Below are 13535 nucleotides of genomic sequence, written 5' to 3'. Positions count from 1 at the left end.
TCATCTCAAAAGTTTCATAACTGTATCGATCTTAAAAGTTGTTAGAATCTTTCACCATCGTCATTCTCCTTTTGCCAAAATGCCCTGGTGCTTAGGAGTCCATTCTAATTTCCAGTCTAAATTTATTTGTGTCCTGTTTATTCTTGTAGTGCCAGTATTACTCTATAGTTCAAAGAATTCTCACCTTCTATCATGTCTGTTTGCCATAAAAGAACAATTTTATCCTCTCAGCAATTTAATTTTGCTAGCCTAACAGCCTTAGTCTCCTATTGCAGGATAGCCTTTCTGCTTGCTTAATCATCCTAATGTCACTTTTACCTTCATTTTTGCAGATGTTGCAGTTTCAGTTCAAGCTGTCCTGTCTGCATAGTGTTTAATATACATATGTTCTCTTACTCATCTGAGCACTTCAGCCATGGATATCCAGGTACATATGGTCAATAAGGGTTTTTAAAAATTATTTTCTTTGAGCTGTACGTGCTGACAAAAAATTTTATTAAAGGAAACAGGTAATATATTGGTTTAGAGAACGTGACAATTACCAGATGATGCATGCTTAAAAATTCTCGGGCTTTCCAAAACAGAACTTTCTTGTGAAGTTTGTCAGGAGCACGTAGTTAGATACCAAATGGATTTTAGAAGATTGCCAGCTAAATGTGGCTAGGTTGGATGCTGGCGCTAGACAGTGGCAGAAATGGCAGAAGTGCTTCTTATGTGATGTGATCTTATGTTTAACTTTTAAAGGGCAGAGCAACTGGTTTGTTCAGGCAAGGTTGCCGAACAGAATAATATTTTTGTTACTGGGCCTGGTTATTAAATACCTCTTCTGAAAAGCAGCTGTTCTGCAAGTCCACATAGGGGTCAAATTTTGTAATAGTAATGTAATTTCTGTCAAGGGCCAGGTTCTGTTTTCAGAAATGCACAAGCCATACCCCGGCTACTTAGCAATGACCACGGACCATCTAGCTGCTAATATTAACAGGTTAACCATCCTAGGGCTCAGCTGCAGTCATTTCCATTAAGAATTGCCACTTCTTTTATGTATTTTCCTTTGATTCTCTTTTTGATATGCATACTCTCACCTGTTTTACATTGCTATCTGGGACTGGAAAAACAGTCCTCTTAGCTAAGCATTCTTATACCTTTTCTAAATACCTTCCTTAGCCTATTTTCTTTTAATTAACTTTTTGCTGCTCTCTTCTCTAAATTAAAGAAAAAAACAGAGTTTCTTGTATTAACTGCAAGGTACTGAAAATTCATATTCTTTTCTGAAACTTTCTTTTCCAGTTCCATGTTCCTTTTCATGGTTTTTTAATTTGTGTAAATTTGGCTGGTAGAGGAAAGAACCGATGTTGCTGCTTCTGCACAGTGCTAATAGAGGAGTGCCAGTATACCACACTTGTAGGATACTTTTAACGTGTTTGAAGTTTGCACTAAGAAAATGGTACTTCTCTAACACTGCTTATTTTAATCCTCTTGAGCCGAATTTGCTACACTGGTATAAACAGGGGATTTTGGCAGAAGAGCTACATCAATCTTATTATTGAGGCTGAAGAAAGAAAATTCTACACTTTTTAAATAATTATTTGCAATACATTCAAACCTCAAGCAATTTTAGTTGCAGTTCTAATATATAAAAATGTATACTTGAGGAATTTTTAATATTTTAAAATTTTTGGCAAGGCCTAATTATGTATTTTCAAGGAAAAGAATTACCTGTGAGAGTTTATGTAATCTACCTTAGAACACTGCTTTTTACTACTATTACTGTGACAGATAGTGTGATGTGATAAGATGGCTTTATGGACAAAAGATCAGGTATTTTCAGTCCTTAGAATCATCATAGTTGTAAATTAATTAAGCAGGTTATCATAAATAAAGCTGACCAAGCACTTACATATACTGCATAACTTTCTGTACCTGCCATAAGTGAAGCTGTATGAAACATGAAGTGAGGAATGAACACTAAGACATCTAAGATAGCTATGATTACTCTTCCCCCTCTCTCAAGGGCAGATTTTGTACAGTTACTTTCATGGTTCCCTTGTAAATGAGTTCTTTGTGCACTGCTTGACAGGTTTGAGCAGTCAAATCTTCCAGAAGGGTAAAAGAGTCTAACTAGATAAGGTAATTATGGTGTAATATGATTTTATAAGATCATGATATATAATCTGAGTCATGTTTTTCTGCAGGAGTGAAAGAATATAGATCCAAATATATGCAGATCTGACATGCAGAAATGTAAACATATCTACATATAAAAAAAACCCTACTAGCTTCTTCCTCTTGTGTTCTCATATTTTCAAAATTTATATTGGTATTAAGCACATCTGCAGTTTTAAAGAATTTCAGTGATTGAGTCTGGATATAGACAAGCGCAGGAATTCTTTGAATTGTTTCCTTTGCAGTTATCTTGAACTCCAAATGATATGTTTGGTGTCATCTTCACAAATGTAACAGTGGTAGTTACTTCAAGACTATTAACTGTTTAATCTTTAGCCTGCAGGTTGGAGACAGGATGGCTCAGGCAGTTGGTAATGGGATAAAGCTTTTCACCTCTGAATTGCCAGCTCTGGGCCAGATTAGTAGGAACAGAGTATTTCCACCATCTGGTGTCTGGTCAGTGACCCATATGAGAGAAATCAGTAGTCATCCTGCTACTGGTGAACAGGTTTACAATTAAAAAAAACCCAACAAACCCACTGTGAGAATGATTGCACCACAAACAGCTCCAAATGAACATGAGGACTAAAAATCCCACTAGAAACCCAATGGTCAGGCCTCAGCACACCGAAGTGTGGGCTGTCAGGAGATGCTGTTTCACTGGGAATATTCAGTTTATAGAAAGCTAGGGTTTTTTTACAATCAAACAACTGATAATTCTTGGCTGAAAATGACAGCAGCTTGTGAGAAGAGTGACTTGATTTTTCCATGATGCGGAAAAGCAGATATCAACATCCTCCAGAATCCTACCGGTCTTCAAAATGCAAATATCCATCAGTAATATTTCTGTTTGGCATACGATGGCAATACTCAAATAGGACATAGTTCAGCTGAAAGAGATGCTCTATTCAAATGTCTGGAGTTTTTGCCTTATTGCAATCTGAAACAGGTTAGCTCAGGCTGACTTAATGAATAATAAGTTACAAATCGGTAAACAACACTGGAATTCTTTGTAACATAGCACTTCTGAACACTGCATCCATTTCCTATTTTAGAAATAAAGTCAGATGTAATTACAGAATCTGCGAATTGGGCTAGTGTCTGAATTTCCGTAATCTTCTGAAGCAATTTGCTATCTGAACAAAAAAAAACCCCAAGTTAAATAGTCATTTAAGAGAGAAAGAAAAAAACCCTACTGTAATATTCAAAAAAGGTTATATTGGAAATTATTATTTGTACCTATAATCTTTTATTTTAATATGGAAATAATAAACAAATACTAACCACTCTAGGGCTTTACTTAATTTTCCTGAAGCAAAACTATGCTTTTAAGGTGATAATTTTGAGAGAACTGAACACCTAGGCCTTAATAAAGAGACTTAAGAAACCGTATGAAGAATTTAGGATCGGACTTTCTGGGTCGCTCGCACAGTTTTCGTTTGAAGTCAGACTTCTGAGTGGCAGTTATTGTAGTTTCGGACCCATAATGAATAATACGGTGAGACAGTTAATGCAGTATGCATTCATCTTCGCATGAAGATGATGCTGTTACGTGCTGTCTGCGGTAGAAACGATTCAAAGACGGGTTGTGAAGGCTGGGTTTTCCTGCTCTCCCGCCGCGGACCAGGAGGTGGTGCCAGCGGCCCGGCCGCCCCGGCCCTGTCCCGCCCGGCGCGGGGCGAGGGGCGCGGCGGAGGGGCCGGGGCCGGGGCCGGGGCCGGGGCCGGGGCCCCCCGCAGCCCGGGCCCAGCGCCCTGCGGCTCAGCAAATCGCAAACCTGGCTGTGCTGTAAGTTTCAGGGGGCTTTCGTTAGGCCGAGCAGTACAGTTCGGTCAAGCGCAGTAACACTGGTATAGTTAAGGTTGTGTATGTCTTTCGGAAAGATGGAATAGCAAGAAACGTTACGTTTAGCAAATGCGTATTTTGTTCATTTGTTCTCTCGTGTCTTAGCTTTGTGTTTGGAACCCTTTGTCTGGTTTCTTTATGCATCTACACGCGTAATACTTTCGCTTCATTTTTTTTCTCAGTAACTGATTGTTTCTTCTGCCTGCTCCCCCTTCTCGTTTCATCCTTTTTCTTAGTCTCTTGAACTTCTCTCAGACATCCTTGCCGAAATGCCCAGATGCTGTTTATTTTTAAAGATCACCAAAAAAAGAAGAGAGGTGTCATTAAGATATGACAAAGTAACTCCAAATAAAAGCTGGTATCTATTTTTCAAACCTTATTCTCTTTGCATAGTTTTGCTGAAATTGATATTCTATTGCAATTGTGAGTGACTGTTTCATAAACACCCCCCACCCCCTTTATTAATTTATGTTTAGTGTTGTGTACCCATGGTTATCTTGTGGTTGTTTTATCTTCTGACAGCTTCCTACCTCATGAGCTATGGATCACCCAGGCATCATAACCCTTGAATAATTTTTCTGATCCACAATATTTGAGAAGCAGAGCCTGTAGATTTTCTTTGGAACAAATGTAGTGAGTTAATTCTCACTATTAATAGCTTACAGGGGCTGTAGGCTTTTAAAATAAACAAGCTTTGCAAGCTTTGTAAAATGTTGTAACTCAGGGTGGCATAAGGTAAAGATTGGAATTCATTTTCCATGTGTATGGCAAGAATCTTCAGATTTCAGTAACAGGCTGTGGTGGGTGTGATCTCACCTATGGTTTGTATACCGGGATTTCACTTTCATAGCAGCTATAGAGTACATAATGACTTTACATTCTGGGATACAAAGAAGTTGGCTAAGACATTTCACCTCAATATGTGCTTGTTTTGTTAGGTCTTTAATCTCAGAAACATAAGATCTTTTTTTTAAAAATATTTGTCTCTGCAGATTCAGTTACTGAATAGCAAACAAATACAGCAAAATCATGTTGCCTTCAATTGCAGCTATTTTATTTAACAATTCTTGTTTCAAAAACTTTACTGAATGTAGTGGGTTTTGTGCTGCCTTCTATACCTTCATCCTCTGCAATTTAATTTATTTATTTGTCCCTTTAATCCTTCCCTGTCCTTAAATCTTTTGGTTCAGCCTAATCCTTCAAATCCTATAATTACTCATACAAAGCATTTTAACCTTGTGGCCTTCCTGGACTCTTGCCTATTGCTTATGACTTGTAGGTCTCACTTGACTAATGATGTTTACTGCTGCGTTTTCTTTCCTAGGATACTCATGGAAAATTTCATGCCACATAGCTCCTGTTTATAGCAGGGCTTGGTGTCACAGTATTACTATGAACATTGTAAAAACTGTAGTGGCTGTTTTCTACTATTAGAACAATTGCTTCTTTTAGTCAGAACTTACAGTTGACCTTGATGTAATCCCAAATAATGGAAGTCCAAAGCCTAGGTTTTGATTTCAAGTAACTATTCCCAAGTTCTTCGTGTCTCTTCAACAAGTGTTTTTTTTCATACTGTGTAGGGCGTATAACCAGTTTAATTCAGGCATCTAAGAATGACAGTACTTTATGATACTATGTTGGGTTGCCTGAATATTTTTCTAAACACTTCGTAAACACATTGTATTAATTTCCCTTAGGAAATTCTGAACACTAGGCTGAGGACACTGGTTTATGGTACTTTCAATTTTTCATGGAAGGTATGTTTGTAAAGGAGTTAAACTTTTACTTATTTTATTTTGTTTTGGGTGTTTTTTTTTTTTTTTTTTTTGAAAGAGTAATGAGTAGGCCAGGCTCCAACTAAAATTAATCAGTGGTTTTGTTAATAGGAGTGATATTTAAAAAGATGATGAAGAACAGTTTTATATAATGCTATTAAGGGGAAAAGGAAATAAAGGTATGGCAGGAATTTTAGAAAAAGGTTACAAATTTTTATGATATACGGTACTGAAAGAAAATGGCTTGTTGACAGTACTGAAAGCAAATGTTAATGTCTTAAGGGACTGGGTGATAGTAAGGCCTAAAAGGTGCAGAGGAGAAAAGAATATTGAGACAGAAAGAGACTGGAAAGATATCAGAGATATCAAGAAGAGGGATATTAAATTAAACATGTGAAAGTACAGGAAAACAAATACCTGGTATGTGAGTAATAGAAACAAATTGGCCTGAAGGAATAAAGAAAGTATATATGTGTGTCTATAAATTTGGTATGTAGTTGAAAATGCTCTATTAAATTTCATGATTCTAACTGAAAAAAAAAATCCTATTTTCAACATTAAGCATCTATGTTAGGGAGAAATTCTAAGCTGTTCTGAATATCTTCTGTAGTGAGAAAGATATATTTCTTTGGGGGGTAATGATAAACAGAAAAGTAATGAAATCTGCATCTGTATTCTGTGTTCAGCTGTTCAGAAGCTATCATGGAGGGGAGGGTACATACACATGGTTGTACAGAAATGTACATAGATAGCTTGAATCCTGTAAGCTCAAATAGCAGGAAACTGTGCTTGTTGCTGGTTTTATGACCTGTGAGCAAAATCGTCTAACAAATGTTTGAGCCACAGCTTCTGGTCCTCAACTCTGTGCCTTTTATGTACAGTTTGTACATCACATATTGCGAGATGTACCTTGAGTGATTTCTTCTGATGTACATGCATTACTTTAAACTGCCTAAACAAACCATGGAAGCATTTATAAAAATAAGCTGGGATGACTTTTAGGCACCAGACTCTTGCACATCTGGACCTGACACAGATTTATGGCCTTACCTTTTCCAACATGTCTTTGAGACAGGTTCTGCCTAAGAAAATATGAGTTCTCCTTATAAGGCACACTAAGCCCAGCTGGAAACAACAGAATGCCTGGAATTATTTTCTCAATATGATTTCTTGGGAGAATATTTTTTTTGTGCTGAACTGAGCCTAAGCTATTGAAAATGAAAGCTTTGTAAACCAGCTCTTCCTTTTTTCTCGTTCCTTTGTTTTTTTATTCAGAATAACCAGACTCTAAATTCACTTTCCCATCCCATCCCAAAAAGGACATAATCGTAGGTACCAGCAGGGGGAAAGTTATGTTACAAGAGATAGGATGTGGGAGAAAAGGCATTTCCAGGGAAGAGACACTAAAAAGACCTGCACCATACAATCTGTGGAGGAGATGTATGAGCTCGGATTTCCTCACAGTGAAGTCAATGAGAGCAGAGCTATCTCATGAAAAAGCTTATTAGTTAATAAAGAGCATTGAGAAAGACACAGTACCTAGCATACGTTTCTTGTATTCCTAAATACAGTGAGAAGACTAAAGAAACTATGAATACGCAGGTAGAGATAATACAGTTTTGTAGACCAAGCTAATACTGTTGGAAAAATGGAGACCTTTTGGGACACACACAACTTTTGTGCATGTGAACCAAGCAAACAAACGTCTATATCAGCACAGATTAACTAAGCAGTTGAGTTCACCTCTGCAGGATGTTACTTAGACAAACAGCACAGTATGATGTGATATAATATAAATGAGAACAGGATTTCAGTTAGACTAAAGTTAAAATGTTACAAATACTGATAATTTAAGGGATAAGATTGTAATTGGTAGGAACATGACAAAAATGGCACCATTTTAATACTGCTGTCAGACCCATTATTTTCCTCTTTCCTTTAGCATTTGTCACTGCTGATAAAAATATCCTAGATTTACTGAAAATATCCTAGACCACTACATTGCTTGACTGTTTAAGAGAACTCACAGTGACTGCAATATCTTCAAGCTTGCCATTGCTTGCATGAAATTATTACAGCTGTGAAGAGAAGCTATAAGTGAATTAAATCAATTTAAAGACCAGCCATACTTGTTCACAATGAGCAGTATTGAATCCCTGCAGTCTTTTTAGTAATAATCATAACAGGCATTATGCACAATGAACATCAGAAGTCTACCATTATTAAAGCAACAAAGCATCATCCTGGTTTCTTCATTTTAGACCTGCTTCTTGCTCTTAATCAGGAGTAACTTGTTAAGTGAGCAACAAGTTCTGGGACATTTTCCTCTTTTCACTAAATGTTAGCCACAGTACCTTAACATGCAAAATCCTCTGTGTCTATTCTACAGATTGATCTTGTATAGATCCTAGTTCTGTCTTCATAGCTCTTTCTTGTTGGTTAGTTACCATCTTCTTATCTTTGTTGAAGTCTGTCAAGACAAAAAAATGGTAATTCTTCAGGGTGTTTTGATTTGACTAGTTTTTAAACTTTTACTTGTTTTCTGCAAGTGTTGGCTATGACATGATGAATGTTTTGCCACTTTTCTAAATGGTAAGGAGATAGTAGGTTCTATTTTCATCCTTTTAAATCTGGATCCATTTTTATCCTTTCTGTGGCTGTTTACTCTTCTGTATCTGTATTTTGCAATATTTCCTTTTTTGACTACATTTTTCCAATTTGGGTTTAAAAAAATTGTATAGATAACTTGCAGGCTGAGCTTTTTTTTTTAAGTAAGGGAAGTAAGTCTTCAAGCAATCTGATTTAGTATTTTCACATTGTAGGCTACATATTCTGTTCTTTATGTGGTTCACTTCCATGAGATACAGATTTGGAAGATCCATAAATAAAATTATTCTTTTTCCTGTCTCTTTCATTACCTTTTTTTTGCTGTGTACCTGCTCCTATGTGTCTGCCGTCCAGACTGTCCCCACAAGAAGGAGAGGGAGAGCTGTGAAGGGGCTGTGTGGGAACCTCCAGATATCATCTGCGTCTTGTAGAATCCATCTATTTTGGTCTGTTTCTGTGTGATTCCTTGCACCTCTCTGCACTTAATATGGAGAGTTGCCTCCTCCTCGCTCACATTTTAATAGCGTGTCTTATGGTGTATTTAATGGCCTGGCATTCTTACACTGTCACATTACTGGATCTCAGACAATACCTCCATTTTTAATTTTATTTTGCAATGGTGTCATTCTTAGAGAGTTTTTTAAACATAAATTCTGTGGCTATTGATTGAAGAGAAGCTTTGTGGAGACTTCTAGAACTATTTTTGTTATTTGCTGGGTTATTTAAAAACATAAGGATTCAAAGCAGATAGTTTCTGCCAATCTTTTTTAAAGATACAGGACTTGTTTCCATTCAGGGTTATCTACTTGATGCCCTGAGCTCTCTAGGAGACAATTTGTTATAACTTAAGTAAAACAGCTCTTCTCAAAATCAGATTCAAATAGACTACATAAGCTGTTTTTAAGCTGCAGTGGAATTAAAATGTGAAATACAACCTAAAATGCTGTGGTTGAGACAGTCCCCATCCAACAGTGAGCAAAAATAGTATGCAGCTGTTAGGCTACAAATGTCTATCCAGTCCTGCAAAGAAAGAACAAGGTGAGGAAATGTCGTTTTAACTGCAGTACTGCAGTACCATATCCTAACAATCTCATCTTATAACCCTCTGTTCTCCTGTGCCTTTACTGTCTGTTTGTTTCTCTCTTCCTTCAAAGTATAGAAAGTTTAATTCTGGGCCCAACTGATCTCAGACATGTCAAAAAGAAGCCAGTTATAACTCTAATTTTGATCATACTTTACTTCTAAGCCTGTTATTCTGTGTCATTCCACATGGTGTCTTCATGGACTGTAAATCCTTAAAAACAATTCAGAAGCCAGTTCCCTTCGAATTGAGCCTTTCATTCTTCTTTCCTTCTCTCCCGTTCACATATGTATTAACACACAGCTCATGTCTGACCCACTTGTGCACTTCACAAGATTTAAAGCTGTTTACTTTGAAGGCTAGATTTTTTTCTGAAGGAAGGTGACCTAGTAAAAGAATCATTTTAAATGGCTTTAGGGAGATAGGACTGTTAGGAGAAGCTGATTTTGTTTTTGAAGGCTTTGAAGGGATTCTTCTTTGCTTTCCAAATACATACATTCAGATATGTTATTTGATATGCTATTGTAGGTCAGCTTCTCGAGTAAGTTATAGGAAGGCAGCAGGTGTGGAATTCCCCTAGAAGAAAGGTCAGAGGAATGGAGTTTGTTCAGCCTGGAGAGGAGAAGGCTTGGGGGGATCCAGTTGCAGTCTTCCAGTACCTGAAAGGGTAGCTATGGTGGAGAAGGAGGTGCTCTCGTCTCAGGCGTGTGCAGTGACAGGAAAAGAGGCAACAGGTACAAGTTGCTTCAGGGGAAATTCCCTCTGGATATAGGAAAGATTTTCTTCACCATGAGAACAACTAAACCCCGGAACAGGTTGCTAAGAGAAGTAGTGGAAGTGCCTCATAGGAATTACTCAAGACTTGTCTTGGCAGAGCCCTGGATAACCTAATCTAAGTCCCTGCTTTCAGAAGTTTGGACCAGATCACCTCAAGAGCCACCTTCCAGCCTGGACTATTCTATGATTGCATGGTTCTTCTTGTTACCTAACTTGTAAATTCAAAGGTCTGAAATAATCCGTCTTTAGGGAGAAAAATAAAATATTACTTTTAGTGTGCTGGTGAACTATTGTGATGAGACCCAAAGCATAGTGGTATACGATATATAGAAAGACAGAGACATATACAGAAAGACATAAGACATTGTCATGGTTTAGCCCCAGCCAGCAACTAAGCACCACGCAGCCGCTCGCTCACTCCCCCTACCCCGATGGGATGGGGGAGAGAATTGGAGGAGTAAGAGTGAGAAACACTCCTGGGCTGAGATAAGAACAGTTTAATAATTGAAATAAAGTAAAATAGTAATGCTAATAGTAACAGTATAATAATGATAATAATAATAATGATACACGAAGCAAGTGATGCACAATGCAATTGCTCACCACCCGCCGACCGATACCCAGACAGTTCCCGAGCAGCGATCGCTGCTCCCCGGCCAACCCCCCCCAGTTTATATACTGAGCATGACGTCATGGTATGGAATAGCCCTTTGGTCAGTTTGGATCAACTATTCTGGCTGTGCCCCCTCCCAGTTTCTTGTGCACCTGGCAGAGCATGGGAAGCTGAAAAAGTCCTTGACTAGCATAAGCAGTACTCAGCAACAACTAAAAACATCAGCATGTTATCAACATTCTTCTCCTACTAAATCCAAAACACAGCACTATGCCTGCTGCTAGGAAGAAAATTAACTCTATCCCAGCCGAAACCAGGACAGACATACAAAAAGAATATGATATATAAAAAATCATCCAGTCAGGCAAAGTCCTTCACAGGCTCCTTCTCCCATTTTGTGACAGCATCAGTTGCAGTGAATGTCTTAGCTACTGAAACTGTGGTAGGATGGAAATAAGCTTCTCGGACACTCCCCAGACTTTAGAAAGCCAGAGTAGCCACTGTTTTCATTGGTATTGGAGAAAGTGTCAGAGTGCATGGGTGATCTCTTCTTCTGAGAAAGCTGTATCTTCCCACTTAATCTTATAATTCAAACATAAAGCAGTGAGATCTTTTGGTTTTGCTTTATCAAGAATAAAATTATGATTTTCATAGATAAGAATTGCCTGGAGACCTAGGTCAGCTATTATACAAGCTAAAAATTATTTTGGCAGTTTTGTGGGGTTTTTTTTCCCCAGAAGGATTTTAGGATGGAAACAAAAAAAGAGAAGAGAGGACTTTTTAAAATTAGGTAGCTAAAAGCATGACAGCTAGTATATTCAATTCTATGTGTACATTGAAATTAGAAAACCAGTATAAGAAAGCCTGGAAGTCCTCCAAAAATCAGGTTATAAAGGCAGTATTTCAAAAGATCAAGGTGAATGTAAATGAGAGGTTTCACTGAATTAGTATTCATTAATAATAAATAAAGAGAAATGCCTACACTGCCTTTATTGGGTGTAGAGAAGGCTCTACGAAGCATGAAGCATAAAGCGTAACTGTAACTTAAAGGGAAATGGATACATTTAAGAAATTACATCACAGCAAATTGCCAAGGACACTAAAAGACTTGGAAGCCACAAAAAGCAGGTGTCACTATGCCTTTTAAGTAGCCAGTCATTGGTGTGCCAGATCCAGAACTGTGTGTTATATACCTCGGCTCCCTCTCCAATGTATGGGAACATCAGAACCTTTAAAAGATTATTTGAACATTTTTCACTCTGAATAGGGAGCCAACTCAGAAACAGTAAGTAGGTGAATGTGCCTAAAATCCTGTGCCTTAGTGGAGCAAGGATACTTCATATACATGGCAGGCAAGTTCTTCATATATTTATCTCCAGTTTGTGTCTGGGGCTGTGAGTGAGAAGTGTGACTATAATGGTGATAGCAGTAGTGGGTTGGTACTACACAGTCTTCCCTGCTGTGATAGGGCTCTATGTCCCAATAGGTAGGCTGGGTAGGGGCTAAAGTTCTGTTAGCTGTCTCCACATTCCCCCAGTGTTTTCCCTGCTTGCATCTAGATATTAAAATAACAGAGCATCCTGCACTATTTTATTTCATAGAATCATAGAATCTTTTAGGTTGCAAAAGACCTTAAAGATCATCAAGTCCAATCATTAACCTAACACTACCGAGTCCACCACTAAACCAATTCAGGGTAGAGTAATAATTAGTTTCATGTTTCCTGGCTCGGTTGCTGCATTATTTTTTAATGAAGGTAAAACTAGAATAGAATCATTAAGGTTGAAAAGGACTTCTAAGATCATCAGTCCAACCGTCAACCCAACACTACCATGCCTACTAAACCATGTCCACAAGTGCCATGTCTACACATTTTTTCAACACTTCCAGGGATGGTGACTCCACTACCTCTCTGAGCAGCCTGTTCCAATGCTTGACTACCCTTTCTGTGAAGAAATTTTTCCTAATATCCAATCTAAACCTTCTCTGGCACAACTTGAGGCCATTTTCTTTTGTCCTATCGCTTGCTTCTTGGGAGAAGAGACCAACACCCGCCTCACTATGACCTCTTTTCAGGTAGTTGTAGAGAGTGATAAGGTCCCCCCTCAGCCTCCTCTTCTCTAGGCTAAACAACCTCACTTCTCTCAGCCGCTCCTCATAAGGCCTGTGCTCCAGACCCTTCACCAGCCTTGTTGCCCTTCTCTGAACACGCTTCAGCACCTCAGTGTCTTTCTTGTATTGAGGGGCCCAAAACTGGGCACAGTATTCCAGGTGCGGCCTCACCAGTACTGAGAACAGGGGCATGATCACTTCCCTAACAGTGTCTAACAGAGGAAGCAGAGCCCTGAGTCAAAGCTTGTAAATATTCTTATTAAGCTTGTAAATAGTTTTATTATAATAAAGCATAAATTCACTTACATGCGAGAGAGCAACTTTTAAAGAGGGAGGGAGTTCTCTTGCCAGGTCTTTGTCGGGATGCAAAACTAGCTCCTGCTGCTTATAATGAAAATGTTCCAGTTTGTTTACGGAAAGAAACCTATAGTTAGGCAAAATTCTTCCTCATACTTCCTCCTTTCCAGGTATTTGTGGGATAAACTTACAGCAAATGAAATAGTAATTTTGTCCATCAAGATCTTAATTCCCACTGGGAGCTTGAATAAAACACTGTCCACAG

This window comes from Pelecanus crispus, chromosome 6 (genome assembly GCF_030463565.1).
Source record: "Pelecanus crispus isolate bPelCri1 chromosome 6, bPelCri1.pri, whole genome shotgun sequence".
NCBI classification, from domain to species: Eukaryota; Metazoa; Chordata; class Aves; order Pelecaniformes; family Pelecanidae; genus Pelecanus; species Pelecanus crispus.
This window is presented reverse-complemented; position numbering follows the sequence as displayed.